Genomic DNA, 15,681 nt, shown 5'->3' on the forward strand with positions numbered 1-15,681 from the left:
GCTGGAGATCAGCCAGGTGGGAGGAGAACATCCAAAATGCTCCTTGCTGGGGGCTCAGGGCTGGGCAGTGCCCCTTTGTGGGAAAGTGCTCTTTGTCTTTCCTTCCCTTGCTTGTTTATCATGGACTCATCCCCCTGCGGTCCGTGGCCATGCCAGGAGCCACTGAGCTGGGCAGGGGGATCCTGTCACACTCTGTGCCTCACCCTCTGGGCTGGCCACCTTGAGCCCAGCCTGGGGAGGCAGGAAGGGCAATCCTGGGGACAATCCCCCTGCCCAGGGTGGCAGATGACACCTCTGGTGTTCCCCTTGCTGTGTCCCAGCACTGCCCCTGCAGACGCTGCTGAGTGTTGGCTCCAGCACTGCTCAGGGCAGCTCTGGCTGGTCACTAGGTGCTACTGTGCTGCAGCTAAAGCCTGCTGGTTCCTCCTTCCCTCCACCCAGCCATGCTGCAAACCACGGGAAAATGCTCCCTCTGTCAAAAGACAGCTAAATAACATGGGGAAACCCCCACCATGTTTGTTAGTGTCCCAAAACCCTACTGACCCCTCAGAGAACACAGCCTGAGTTATCTGATCAGTGATGTGGGGTTTGCATTGGTGGTTTGCATGCACACACAGCCTGTCCTACACTGGGAGCTGCTGGGACAAACTGGACACCTCCTGCTGCAGGGAAGCAAGGGCTGGGAATGGCATGGAACCAGAAGAGGAGTTAGCCTTCCTAGGACAGCTTTTTCATCCCTACTTGAATGGAGGAGGCATCTGGGTTTGAGAAGGTCTGTGAGAGCTCAAAGAGGGGTGAAAATAGGTGAGCCCCAGTTTCTTGGCTCAGATGGAAGGCTGGGACAAGGATAAAAACCGCAGCAATTTTTCTTGGAAAGCCAGATCCAGGTGCTGGGCTTGACTCCCACCCTGATAATGCAGAAGATGACCAAAGTGGTGCTCAGAGATGAAGCAGCAGTTCTTTGTCCCCAGAAAGGAGAGATGGGTACTGCAGTGCTCCTGAGACCCTGCTGTGCCACCTGCCACCACCCAGCCAGAGGGGCTTTTTCCAGCCTGGGGTCACACACATCCCAGGAGCCTGGCTGTGGCAGAGGCACCGTGCTCTCCTCAGACATGCCCAGCAGCCCTCCTAGAACTTGTCCCAAGGAAACAAAGCTTGCAGAGATGGAGAGGCACAGTGCAGGCAGAGAACAAGAGGACTAGGTTCACTCCAAGGCCCTCAAGGGGGATATCCTAATAGACAGAAGAATGGAAAGCCTGGGCAGGTCAGCAGATTGGCCTCCTAAATTAGGGACAAACCCTCATCACCTTCCCACTAGCTCCATGGGCCAGCACTGCAGAGGGAATTGCTAAAGCCAAGGGATGTGTCCTAGGACAGCCAGGCAAGGCATTAGCATCTGTCCCCACAGCTGCCCTGTCTCCGACACCAAACACCCTCTCTCTCTGGGGTTTCTGGCTGCTGCTGGGCAGAGCCCGAGCTGAGACAGAGGTGAAGCACACATGGCTTCACCCAGCCCAGGAGGCCTCTGCTGCAGCTCAGGGACACCTCCCCACCACAAAGCCAGACATTCCTGGGCTCAGAGGTGCCCCTGCAGTGGCAGTCACTGCACTGTGACCTGGCTGTGCCAGGATGAGCTGTGGCAGAGCAGGTGCCATGGACTGCACTGCACTGGCTGTGCACTGGCACTGCACTGGCACTGCACTGGTACTGTCCAGCCCTCTCACAGCTCTCCATGGGGAAGGGAATTCCAGCACTGGGAGCTGTGTTGGGTTTGAGCCCATGATCCAGACAGCAGAGCCACCAGCACAGCCAGGATCCATGGCCAGTGCTGCCCCCAGTGTCAACACCTACTGTCTCTGTCACCCACTGTGTGACAGTGCCCTGCTCTAATGCCACCCGTGCTGGGATGGAAGGCAGTGCCACTGAAGCCACTGATGGCCACCATGGAAGCCACCAGCACCTTCTGGGAATGCCTCCAGCACCCTCCTGGCTGCACAGGCACCACCACAAGCACCCAGCAGCCTGCAGCAGCAGCAGTGGCTGGTGGGATGCAAGTGCCTGTCCAGAGCTGGCAGTGCCTGTCAGGGGTGTGTGTGTCACCAGCACCCTCAGAGTGCCTCAGGCCCCCAGGAACAGGCCAGTCCTGGCACCCTCCGGCATATCCAACAGATGGGAGAAGCAGGGCCTGGGTGCCAGGCCTCCCTTCACCCAGCAGGTTCCTCCTACTGAACAAGGTCACTGAAGCTCTGGAGGAAGAAGCATTTCGGTGTGGAACACTGTTTTTCCCTTTGCATGCTGTTCTTGCACAGAGAAAATGGCACCATAATTGCTTTTAATTCATATCAACATCAACGCCCAAAGAAATGCAAATGAACAGTTGTGTCACCAGCCCAACCACCTGATGTTGCCAACCATCCAAACACCTCCATTGTCCCTTTCCTCCTGCCTCCACTGTCCCCCTCTCCCTGCCATTCTCAGGAGCAAGGTGCTCACGGTTGGGGTGTGATGGAAGCTGAGGCATGGAAAGACAGGAGGAGGGCTGTAAGCTCAGGGAAGGGCACTGCAGACCAGTGGAAGGGTGGAGGAGCAGGGCCAAGCTGGGGCCCTGATTTTCCAGGCAATGAGGGCACAGAATGCCAGAGGGAGCAGTCAAGGGTCCATCCAGGACGCTTCTCTGCTCAGGGGTGTCTTGCTGATGAACTGATGCCCCTTCAAGACAATTTTGGTGAACGGGGAGTCAGATGATCTACAACCAAGCCTCACTGGAGAATCAGCTGGTGATTATTGTCCTCTTGGTCTAAGGTAGGAGGCCATGGCCTGCCCTGCTGCAGCCTGGGTGGTTCTGTGTGGCTGGAGAAGGCCTTGAAGGGTCAGATCTGGTGCTCCTGGTGCAGCCTCAGAGGTGGCTGCAGGTTGGTGATGAAATATGAGGCATCAATATCTGCTGGGGCCTCCTGAGGAAGGTGATGAAGTTTCAGCCCGGTGGGCAGATGAGGAGGGCAGGGTGGTCCTTCCCCTTCTGCCACTCCAGGACCACACAGTGTGGTCACAGCCAGAGCAGAGCAAGGCCAGCAGAGCTGGGCAGGTGCAGGTGGTGCTGGGATTTAATTCTAGGGAAAATCCTGTGGAATGTTACAGGCTCAAAGAGCAGCATCTTGGGATGGTCTGTGTGAGAACAGAGGTCCCTCCCAGGCTGGGCTGTCACCTCCTGCTCCTTCCTGCTTCTCCTCCAGGTTTGGAGAAGCATCAGGAAACCACCCACGGTTGCTTTTGGTAAACCTGAGAGGAGGCACAGTGCTTGCTCATTGCAGGGAGCAAGCCCAGTGAGCTGGCAGCCAGCCCAGTGCTGACCCAGAGCTCTGTGGAAAGGCTGAGGGTCCCTGTGGGACCCCACGAGCACAGCAGGGCTGCTGCAGGGATGGGGGATGAGCAGGCCTGGCACAGGGACAGAGGGGAAAGGGCGAGCAGCAGAACACAGCCCCAGAGGCAGGTGGCCAGTGTTGCCAAGGGCTGCTGAACAAGGGCCCCTTCCTCCTGCTGTCACCCCTCCTGCTATTGTCCCCTCCTGCTCTCGTCCCTAGACTGAACACTTTGATTTACAGACTGTAAGATCAGGTACAGACACTGCCAACCCTTCTGAAACAGGCCATAACACCATTCTGTGCAAATCCAGCAAGAGAACGAGTGAAAAGAAATATATGTGTGCTCTTGTAATCTCTGCACCATTTCTCTGTGTAAAACAAATGCATTGAGCTCCTTTGGGTGTCCCAGAAAGAATCACCCTGGAGGATGTTTGGGGGCTGAGCTGGGAGCAGCACCTCCAGGGAAGGACAAGGAGCTGCTTGGAGAGAGGGGAGAGCACGAGTGAGCTATGGCTGAGCTGAAGGAAGGAGATTTGTAGACAGCATTAAGATCCTTCTGAGGAGGCACAGAAGGAAAAATATGTGTGTGAAAACACCAGAGGGAACAATGAGCAAAGGTGGGAAGGGTGGGAAGTCCTGCTGAGCTGTGAGGAAAGTGCTCCCCTCCCCAAGCCCAGGAGGCTCCCACGCAGGTCCTTGTCAGCAGGGTCCTGTTGGGGCAGGGCAAAGGGAAAGGAGGTCACAGCACAGGGAATGGGCTGTGCCTGTCCCTGCTGTCCCCACAGGAGGGTGTCCTGAACACAGGGACAACACGCACTGATCCTGCTGAAGGTGGAAGTCGAAGTCATCAAGAAGCTGAGGATGACTCCCAGAGGTCAAACCCCACAGCACTGTCAACTGAGAGGAACCTTGGGGACAGAGTGGGGACCTGACAGTAGCACTCCTTTATACACAGGGGGACCTGCTAGACCTTGGAGGTATTTCCTAATATAACCTCTGCCCTCCTCAGCTGGTTCAGATCAGATATTGGACAAAACAATTTCACTGAAAGAGTGGTCAGGCACAGGAATGAGCTGCCCAGGGAGGTGGTGTGGAAGTGTTCAAGAGCCACCTGGATGTGGCACACAGGGATGGGGTTTAGGGGTGGCTATGGTGGGACTAGGTTGATGGCTGGACTTGGTGGTCTTGAAGGTCTCTTCCAAGCTTGAGGATTCTGTGAGATGGAGCCTGGCCAGGCCAGCAGCCCTGGAGAGAAGGGGAGGGCACTGTGGGTGGGGGGTTATCTGTTCTTGGCATGGGAACAGCAGCAAACAGCCATGAGATTCCTGGTGTAGGAATGGGGGAAGGAGCTGGAAGGAGCAGAGCTGAGCCTCTCCCTCCAGGCAGTGAGAGACCTGTGTCCCCAGCAGGGAAGACACATGCTCCTGCAGAGGGACCCCAGTGGGGTGGCATGTCCCCTCCTCAGGGCCCATCAGGGGGTGTCTGTAAGGCTGAACAGCCTGGAATTGTGAGGAGGGATCCTGCACTGGTGCCACACCCTGCACAGGAGCTCCCAGGAGAGGGCAGGGCACACCTGAGGCTGTGCTGGGGCAGAGCTGGACCCAGGAGAGGCTTCCTGTGGTGGAAGACTTTCCTTGGAGGGCAGAGGGGTGTGGGACAGACCAACAGGACCTGAAGTGAGGCAGAAGAACATGCAGGAGGGACTGGGAGCCTTCACCTGAGTGACATCATGATGTGGAGAATAAAACTGGTCAAGTCAAGGGACTTGGAGAGAAGAAATCCTCTAAGTGCCCTCCCAGCAATGCCAGGGAGCCTGATAACACACTCTGCTCACATATGGACAAGGATCTGACCTAGCTGTGCTCCTGAAATCTGACTGGGAGCATCACATAATTGGAGTGTTAAAACCAGCAAATGTTAAAATCAACAGCTTCAGGGAAGAATGAGGGCACAAAGGGACATCAGATGTCACAGCATGCAAGGTCAGCAGTTTGAGTCATCCCCACCTGCAAAGCTCTCAGATCTTCTCCAGCAGAGGGAGAAGAAGGTGCAAGAATGCACAGGGCCTTCCCCAGCCTGGCAGCTGCTCTGCCAGCAGCTCTGTGATCTGCAGGGGAAACAGGTTCCCTTGCTATGGGAGAGACTTGTGCAGAGCCCTGCATCCCAGGGTGAGCCCATGAGGGATGTGCAGGACACGGTGGCTCAACAGCTGGACACATCTGTACAGAATCATGGCTAAAGTGAGACCCTGCCTCAGCCAGGGAAGGCTCGAGGAGCAGGGCCTGTGTGTGGCACCCACAGTGCCTTACTGGAAAAGAGAGTCAGTTTATGGCAGCTTGGTGTCTGGGAGGATAGTCACAGAATCAGGGAGTCCCTAAAATCAGAAAAGCCCTCTGAGATCACCAAGTGGAACTCTTAACCCAGCACTGCCAGGTCTACCACTAACCCCCATCCTCAGGTGCCACATCAACAGGGTTTTTTAACACTTCCAGGGATGGTGACTTCACCAGTGCCCTGGGCAGCTGTGCCAGTGCCTCAGCACCCTCACTGTGCAGAAATTTCCCCTAATATCCAGTCTGAGTGACTGTGGAGAAGAATGGAGGCACATTGACCTAAAGCCAAAGAAAGGCTTATTTCCAGTCCTACAGCTGCACCTACAGCCAGCCATGGACTGGCACAGCCAGTCTGAGCTGCAGTGTGGCTGCAGAGAGAACAGAAATCCAGAGGTGCTGGCTCAGAGCCCCCTCCTGTGCTGCCCAGCCTGTCCCCAGCCTGAGGCCTGGCACAGTCTGTCCCCACCAGGGAACCCTGGCTCCTGCTCCTGCCTGGGGTCAGGGGACAGGCTGCAGAGCGCCCGTGTCCTGCCCATGCTGGGAGCTGACCTGCTCTCCTGTGGCAGGAACACCTGAAGGATCCGTCCTGCTCCCTGTCCTCGCTCCCCGTCCCTGACACTGCCTGGCTGCTGACAAGGGACAAAGGGCAGCATCTCTCACTGAGGCTGGGCACAACCTGAGATGGCCACACCAAATTCACTAAAACATCCCTAAGGCGAGTCAGACACACCACTGCAGGTGTCAGAAAGCCCCACGCTCTGCAGTCCTGCTGGGAAGCCCTCAGCTGTGTTCCTTCTGTGGCTCTGGCAGGGAAGGGACAAAGAAGCTCCTGGTGTAACTCCCATGGAGCTGCAAACCCCGCTCCGGGCTGGGTGTTATGAACAAAACAGCCTGGCTGGGACACTTGGCTTGGGCTAAGTACTGACATTGAAATGTTAATTAGCTAATTGTTCCTGGGAATCACCTACCTTCCCTCACCCTCACTACCATTCTAGGACTGGGATGCAAAATATTCCAGTGGAATCATGGGAGGGGGTTTTGGGGATGAAAAACACCCCTAAATGGAAAAGATGGGCACAGTGGAGGGGGCTGGATGGATGTGCTGGTTGGGGAAAAGGGAACCCCATCCCTAGTCTGTGTTTGACCTGTCACCATAACCTACAGAGGACCAGACTGGACTCGGCTGTGGGAAGCAGAAGCAAAGCTCACACATTTCCTGGTGTTACCAGGAGGGAAGGAGAGGGAGGGCTGCTGCTGGACTGTGGCAGCAGGCTCTGCGTCAGGAGGAAAGGAGAGAGGACAGTCTGCTGGGACTTCAGATACGGACTGCACACCTCTGCACCTCCAGCTACCAGCGTGCCACGGAGGCTCCAGGGACAGACTCTGCAGCCTGCTCACCATGAGAAGCCACAACAGCGGGGGCGAGCTCCTTGTTGAGCCCCCTGCCGAGCTGACTTTTTAATGACGAGCTGACTATTAATAAAGGCATAGACCCTGGTCATTTCACTGGGGGCCGAGCCCCGCTGGGACCGAGCTCCAAACCCCGGCCGTGCCTGAGCAGGGCCCCGCTCCGTGCCGGGGCTGAGCCCCGCTGGGGCTGAGGGGGCCGCGGGCCGCACTCGGGCACAAGACACGGAGCGAGGAGAAGCCCTGCGGCAGAGGCGGGGCAGGGCCGCCCCGCTGGGCCGGGCTGTGCCCTGGGCCGGGCTCTGCTCCGCTGCTGTCACGGCGATGGCGATGTCGCTGCCCGCCGGGCATCAGCTCACGGCAGCTCCTGCCGGAGGAGGGGACGTGCCGAGCCCATCGGGGCTGCCCCGCTCCGTCCCTGCCGTGTCCCTGCCGTGTCCCCCCGGCAGTTTGGGGGATGCTCGTGTTCTGACAGCAGGGAGAGCTCTGCAGGTGCTGCCTTGAACGATTACGATGAGTAATTCCCTTTCAGCCCTTTAATCAGTCGCTTTTAATTAGCGTGCCAGTTGTTTTTTCCTTAGCAAACAGCTCTTTCAATGAGGGTTTTCGCTGCATCTGCTGGCTTGGGAAAGCACTGCTCCCTGATGGGGCTGTGTGTTCAATCTCTGGCAGGAGTTTCCTCCTGTGGAGGCTCTGGGACTGGGCTCACGTGTGGAGCATGGCACTGGTCCTGCCCGTCCTTGGGAAGCGCCGTGCTGCCGAGATGGAGGCAGCCTGGAGGTGCCCCAGGAACGCTGCTGGCATCCTGGACATTGCTTTTTCCAGAGGTCCTCCTGCAGGCAAGGCCGTCCTCCTCATCCACGCCCCTTTTGGCCTTTTCAATTTCTCCTTTGAAACTTTCTTAGCTTGGTGATTCTGGTATCTCAGGGCAGCAAGTTCCACAGGGGAATTCTGTTTGTGGAAGGGGATCCCACCTGGATCCCGTTAGGATGTTTAGTCCCCTGGCAGGGAACAGAGTCCCCAGAGCAGTGGCTCCCTGTGTGGGGCAGGCTCTATTTCCCAGCTCCAGCCCCTTGAACAGACACAGAGGTGCCCTCACCTGCAGAGGTTTCTTCATGGTGCAGGTGTTTCCCTGCTGCTCTGCACACCTGGGCACTGCTGGCTGTGGGTCACCCAGCCCCACATTCAGAGCAAACACCCTGGTGCTCCTTCCCCTCCTCAACTCCGCATCACCAATCTCCTCCTGAGCTCATCCTCATCTATGTCAGGATCCAGCTCTTGGGCCAAAAGCTTTGCTTCCATTTTCCCTTGAACAGTAGCCTACTTTTGGATGGGTTTTCCCTCTCCTTGGGTGTGTTTTTCTCTCTCCCTGGATGGGTTTTTCCTTCTCCCAAGGTGGCCTTTGCCCTCTGCCCTCAGAGGATCCTGTCCCTTGCTCCTTTGCCCTCTGGGCAGAGGGAAGCTCTGTCTCTCCGAGGGGCCCCAGTCTCTTCACTTTTCCTGCCTAGGGTAGGATGTCCAGACTGGCCCAGCTTCCCGTGAGTCACCATCAAATCCCAGCTTCCTTCTCAGGGCCCTGGCACCAGAGCCCTAATTACAGGGCAAGACTAGCGGAAACAAGCTTATTATTTACCAGGCTAATGAAAATTAATCATGCCTCCCCCTCCCTTTTCTGGGAGAACAGTCACAGACAAGAAAGCAGATTATAAAAGCATTACAGGTGACTGCTGTGCTGGGCTCTGGCACTACCTGAGGGCTATCTGGGGCTGTGGGCTCTGTTTGCAGATCACCTGGAACTCAAGGGTTAAAGCTGCCTCCCAGTGCTGCCTGTTCTCCCCCCAGTCTGCTGCTGGCTGAGGCTGGGCACAGATGGAGCCCCAAGGCACTGCCAGCCAGGCTGAAGAGCCCTTCCCTGCTTGTCCAGGCAGCTGCTGCTTCCTCCGGGGCCTGGCCCCCTCTGGCATCATCTGTCTCCTTGCAGAGAGCAGTGTGGGGTGCAGAGGGGTCCCAGCCCAGGCACTCCCAGCCCAGGGAAGCTCCCAGCACAGCCCACTTTGCTCCACGCAGGCTGCCAGTGGCTCCAGGCTGCTGCACAAGGCAGGGAGATGGGGGAGCAAGGCTGTGTATGAGGCCAGATGGAGCAAAACACAACGAGGATTGGCTCACATTGCACAGATGTGGAAAACCAGAACACCCTGTATCCACTGGAGCCACTGGTTCTGGAGAGAGTGCTGCAGCAGAGGGATGAACTCTGGCAAATGCAAAACCCACCACCTTCACTCAAATTATCACCCCTACTCAAAATATCAGCCTCACTGAGAGGAAATCAAGGCATAGGATGGGGCAGGTCAGCCTGGAGACAGGGAGAAAGCTCCAGCCTGCTGGATTCTGCCAGGGCCTGTCCCCGTGCTCCCAGCCGGGGAAGGAGATGCAGGGATGCATCCCAGGGGTGCAGCACTGCACACCCAGCACCCGGAGCAGAGCCCGGAGCTGCCCAGCCTGCCAGGCTGACCACAGCCCTCCCCTCCCAGGCTTAAAGAGCTCCACATCCACGCCCAGCCTCCCTCGCCCTGAGGCTGCACAGGCTGGGAGTGGGGAGAGACAAGGAGGGGGAAGATTGTCTGAATCAGGGTGTGGGATGGAGGGAGGGAGCTGAGGAGCAGGTTCCAGGGATGGGCTGCAGAGCTGCTCCCTGCCAGGCCTGTCCAGGGCAGTGTTGCCCACCACAATAATTTACTGTTGCTGTGAAGAAGACAGGAAAATAAGCAGGAGGTAAATTTTCCATTTCCCAGTTGTGCATAATGATTTCCAAGTACACAGCCTGAAAATAAATCTCCATCAGGCTTGTTACCTCTTAATTAACATCACCAGCTCCAGCACGTACTCCCCAGCCCAGGCCCAGCCCCTACTGATGTACAATGAGATGGAGGCAGGGCTGGCCATGGCTGGTGGGAATTCTCCAGCTGGAAATTCCAGCCCTGCTGTCCAACATGCTGGACTTGCCCTGCTCTGACTGGAAAGCTCTGCTCCAGGATGGGGAGAGCTGCTGGATCTCCCCAGAACCGGCTGCTTTGAGGGCAGCTGGCACAGACAACTGAAAGAAAGTTAGTGAAACAACTGGAGTTTGTTTTCCTTTTGCATAGACTGGAATAAAGAAGAAAAGAAGGTCCTGTGGGTGAAACATTGGATTAGAGGGATGGAACCTCACCCATGAGGAAAGGCTGGGAGAGCTGGGGGTGTTCAGCCTGGAGGACAGAAGGATCCAAGGGAACCCCTGAGCCCCTTCCAGGGCCTAAAGGAGCTCCAGGAGAGCTGGAGAGGGACTTTGGACAAGAGCCTGGAGGCACAGGACACAGGGAGTGGCTTTCCACTGTCAGAGGACAGGGTTAAATGAAATACTGGGAAAAAAATCTTCCCTGTGAGGATGGGCAGGCCCTGGCACAGGGTGCCCAGAGAAGCTGTGGCTGCCCCTGGATCCCTGGAAGTTTCCAAGGCCAGGTTGGACAGGGCTTGGAGCAGCCTGGGACAGTGGGAGGTGTCCTGCCCAGGGCAGGGGGTGGAACTGCATGAGCTTTATGTCCCTTTCAGTCCAAACCTTCCATGATTCTCTGCTCTTTCATCTCTTCTCCATCAGTGATTTCCCTCACAGGCTGTCCCTTCTCCTGGCCTGCACCTGGAGTACCCCTGTCCCCTCAGGTTAGCTGGCACGGGAAGGGCACAGGGGCTGCCACCATCAGTGAGGGGAGGAAGGAGATGGGATGAAGAAATCCAGTTCTGCTCCTCCCACCCTCCCACCTGGCTCTTCTCTTCAAAGCACTGTGCAAACACCAACTAATTCATCCTCCCATCACTCTCGGGAGGAAGAGACATTGACAGGGCTCTGTTCTAGACACCTGATAAACACAAAGGGTGGTTGGAAGAGATGCCAGACAGGCGAAACCTGAAGGTCACAGGAGTTCCTCTGCTCTTCCTGCTGCTCCTGGCAGGGCTGGGTAGGCAGGGGACAGGAATCATCCTGTGCTCTGGGATGGAGGGGGTACAGCCACGGAGGAGAGTGGGACAGGACAGAGCAGGACCGTGGCAGAAGTATGTCAGACAGTCAAACTAGACGAGAATGGGATGAAGAAGATGATCCCTGTGGTCCTCACAGACAGACAGACAGACAGACAGACAGACAGACATTTTTTTCCAATTCCAGCTTTGATGGAATTTTGTAAATGTCATGAGATTAGCTTAAATGGAATGAAACCCTGACACTGCTGCGGAGGCATCCTGGAGGGCAGGATTGAGAGGAAGCGCTTTGACTTTAAAAAAAATGGATTTTGACTTGGTCAGTTTGGTAGGTGAGTTCCCCAGAGGATCTGAAAAATCAAACCGTGGGTTTCCAGCCTGAACATCCCCAAACATTGCACCAGTTCTCGTGTCCTTCAGCTGAGCTCTTTCTTCTCCACCCCCGTGTTTACCCAGGAATGCATCAATAGGCAGCTGCTGCAGCCCCTTCCTTTCACACAAGGCAGGCATCCCCGGGATTTGCAGCCTGCCTGTGATGCCTCCCGACTGGCCTCTCTGCAATCCTGCATTTATGCTTCCTTGCCCCAATCCCTAAACCCTCCTGGAGCTCCCCGTGTGCCAGGACCCCACTCTGATCCACAGGGTGTGCCCTGCATCCAGCAGTCCCACAGCCAGCTCTTTGGAAGGACCCTGCCTGCAGGAACATCCCAGCACACAGGCTCCCAGTACCTGAGCTCCTTCTGAGGGAGCTGTGGGCTCTCCTTTCTCTCTGACAGGACATTTTTTTAGCACCTTGATCCCATTCTTGCCATTTCCTGCCCCGAAGCACACCAGATCCAGCAGCCACGGTCCCCAGGAACCAGCCAGAGGCAGGGCAGCCCCTCTGTCCCTGGCAGAGCCCAGCCCAGGCTGAGGCTCAGCAGGAGAGCAGTGCTGGGGCTCCCCTCTGCTCCCACGCCAGCCCTGTCCCATCTGGAAGGGGACACAGGAAAATAAGAGCCTTTCCCAGTGTGGTAATGGGGCCTCTGCCAAGGACTTTGAGTGCTAAAGTCACCCATTTACTCTTACACAACTTGCCCAGAGAAGCTGTGGCTGCCCCTGGATCCCTGTCCAAGGCTGGGTTGGATGGGGCTTGGAGCACCCTGGGGTGGTGGAAGGTGTCCCTGCCCGTGCCCATGGATGGTTTTAGGATCCTTTCCCACCCAAACCAGTCTGTGATTGCCTCTCTTCAGCTCAGCCCCTGCTCCAGGTGCCTGTGTGGCAGCAATGCCTCCTGCAAACAGCTGGGAACAGCTGTCCCCTCACCACACAGGGAAACTGAGGCACAGCAGCAAACCCAGGCAGGTCTGCAGTGCTGCATGCAGCTGTGCAGCTCCCAGCTCCTTCAGTGCCTCTGTCCTGCCAGCGCAGGATGACAGAAGTCTCTGTTTCAGTCTCTTATGTGGCAGGTAATGGGACAAATGCAGCTGTGGGGTGCACCAGCAGTGGAGCCCCTGGAGTGCCTGCAGCTCATGGAGGATCAGAGCTGAGGCCAAAGGTAGGAGGCTGAGGAGAGCCCAGGGCTCTGCAGCTGAAAAGGATCTGAGTTACCCATCCCAGGAGAGTGATCTGGGGAGGGGATGGAGTCACAAAACCACTAGGGTTGGAAAAGCTCTCTAAGATCAAGTCCAACTGTTCCTCCAAGCCCACCCATGTCCCCAGGTGCCACATCCAAGGGTGGTGACTGCACCACTGCCCTGGGCAGACTATTCCACTGCCTGACAACCCTTTCCATGAATAAATTTTCCATAGTATCCAACCTAAACCTTCCCTGGCACAATCTGAGGTAGTTTCTTCCTCTCTTAAAATATATGTGGGGACATCAGCAGCCTCTGCAGACCCCTCCATGCTTTGGGAACACGGGTTGAGCATCGGTGCCCCCATCTCCAGGTGGGCAGCCCACATTCCCGAGGTCTGGGTTGCCCAGGTGGCTCCAGCCTGCCCCTCTGCTCCAGTTTGGGGATCAGGAAACAGCCACCCTGGCTGGAGCCAGAGCAGCTGCTGTGGGAAGGCATCACTGCAGATGTCACAAACCCACCAGCAGGCCCACAGGTGACACAGCCGCCACAGAGCCTCAACCAGCCCCTTCTGGGCCATGGCTTTCCTCGTTCCAGAGCACAAGAGCGGGCAGGCTGTGTGCCCTGGGTCCCCTGCTCTCACTGCTGCCTGCCTGCACCAGCATCCCAGCCCCAGCAGCACCAGCAGCATCAGCAGCACCAGCCCCAGGCTCACACCCTGCAGAGCCCGGGAACGCAGCCCTGGCAGCCCTGGCGGGCACCCAGCAGCCTGGGAACAGCCCCAGGGACTCTCCTGCAGCACTGGGCCAGGCAGACGGGGCTGAGGTGCAGGTGGGAGGACAGGCTGTGGGATGCAGGAGGGATGCAGCTGTCTCAGCACGCACACAAAATCACTCCATCAATCATACAGGATTCATGGGAGCCTCATCCCAGCCTGTCCCAGGAGCTGGGGGAGGTTCTCCTCTCGGGGTGCTTGGCACAGTTCTGGCACAGTGGCTCTGAGTCACGGGAGGCTGCTGAGGTGGCAGAAGGGCTCCCTGGCACTGCTGCTGCCCTGCTAGTCTGTGGGCACCCTGCAGCCATGGCCAGCTCCCAGGGCCTCAGGAGCTCCCTGTGGAACCTCCTCCACTCGGGCAAATCCTCCCCTGTGCCCGGGGCTCAGAGCTCTGTCCCAGGGCTCTGCTGGCATGGAGCACCTGCCCGCAGAGCTGGCACTGCTCTGCCCGAGCCAGGACATCAGGCAGGCGTTGGGGGAGGCCCTGGGCCAGCCCCAAAGCCCAGTGAGTGACAGTGGAGAGCCACAGACACACATCCACTGGGTCCAGGGACAGAACAGGGGGGTCAGAGATAGCCCTGGGCTCACCCAACAGACAGGGACAGCTCCCACAGACTGACACACGCCTGAGACACTGACTGCTCACAGGACAGGCAGGTTATAAACAACCAAAGCCCTTTCACCCCAAGTTTGTAACAGATGTGCCTCAAATCCCTCCAACAATATCTCAGAACCAGGATTCACAGCCCCAACCTACACTGGCACATCTGAGAGAGTTGGTGCTCTCAGCAACTCCCCTGCTCCTCCTGTCCCCACCGTTGCTACAGCACCTTCCACCTGGCCTTCAGAAAAAAGGAAAGGAAGAAAACAGCAGCAAAATTATATTTTTTTTGGCTTGCAAATTCTGGTTTGCAAAGCTGAGCTGGCTGCTGCTGCACAGGTGAGGGCGTACCTGGCCTGATGCTGTTGGGCCTTGAGACCACTCCAGACTGCCCAGCCTGGGCAGGGATGAAGCAGAGGGGCTGTTCTGTCACAGAGCAATTCAGACCCAAGGGTGCAGGAGCCCCTGTGGGACACCACAGCAACGCCCCCACACCCTGAGTCCATCCAGAAACCCCTTGGGAGAGCACAGCATCTCCTCTAAGGCCAGCCAGGAGCCTCTCTCCAGACACGCTCCACACTGCAGGGCCACTTTGCACCTCCACAGGAAATTACCAAACCTTTTCTGCAGCTCAGAGCTCAGGTTATTCCTCCCCACAGCACTTTCTGGTGCATGAACCCTCAGTGTGGGGTCCCCATGGCACCTCCTGGGGTCACCCCAGCCTGATGTCCTGTATTTAATCAGCAATGCTCTGGCCTGATCCCAGCATTCCCACGAGGTGCTGAACAGCTTGGAAAGTCAGAAGGCAGCAAATAAACCTCGACATGAGGTGTTTACAAATTCCTCCATCTCTGGCTCTCTAGAAAGCTGAATGTGACACCTCAGCACCCAGCACTGCTTGTCCTGTGCCCATTTTCAATCCCACGTCAGTGCCCCTCTGCAGAGCAACTCCTGACTTCCCAGAGCACAGGGCTGGGCTGTGCCAGAGGGGACAGAGCCAGAGCCACCTGCATGGCCAGTCCCTGGGGACACAGCCCTGCCCCAGATATCAGCAGGGATGGATCCCTGGGGGGCACAGCCTGTCCCTGCTCCAGTTAGCACCACTCTCCGTGCTCCAGGTGAGCCCCTCGTGCCCACAGCCCCTGTCATACCCTGCAGGGATGCTGCTGGCATCCAGGATTGTCCCCGTGTGCCCATGCCCGCACAGCCCTGCCAACATGGGCACACGCACGGGGCACATGCTGACACAATTCCCCGGGCTGTGACAAAGAGCTAGAGCCACCACAGTGCCCACAAGAAGGGGAAGCAAAGGAGAGGGAGACAAACCCCTTGGCAAGTGCCCAGGAGAGCTCAGGTGCCACCAGCAGGCTGGGGACACGCAGGATGACAGAGCCCCTGGCAGACAGGCTCTCTGGGATGGCCTGGCTCCCTCTCCAGAGCTCTCCTCCACATTCTGGTGGCTCCTGGAGCTGCTGTGAGGTGGCTGGGCTGCTCCCCTGAAGCCACTGATGGCAGCAGGACAGTGGCTTTCCTAACCTTGGCACAGGCACCGCTGCTGCCCTGTGGGCCAGTCCCTGTGTCCCTGCACAGGGCAAGGGACAGCTGAGCAGAGCAGGAGGGGACACAGCTGCCTGCC

General features: G+C 57.4%; 1 protein-coding gene across 5 annotated transcripts in view; it reads right to left on the minus strand.

The window, feature by feature from the left end:
* The window catches only part of DLGAP4 (DLG associated protein 4), a 149,045-nt gene that overhangs the window by 69,434 nt on the left and 63,930 nt on the right, over positions 1 to 15,681 (minus strand). The gene's annotated exons all lie outside the window — the stretch shown is intronic.

The sequence above is a fragment of the Taeniopygia guttata genome, chromosome 20 (genome assembly GCF_048771995.1).
Source record: "Taeniopygia guttata chromosome 20, bTaeGut7.mat, whole genome shotgun sequence".
NCBI lineage: Eukaryota > Metazoa > Chordata > Aves > Passeriformes > Estrildidae > Taeniopygia > Taeniopygia guttata.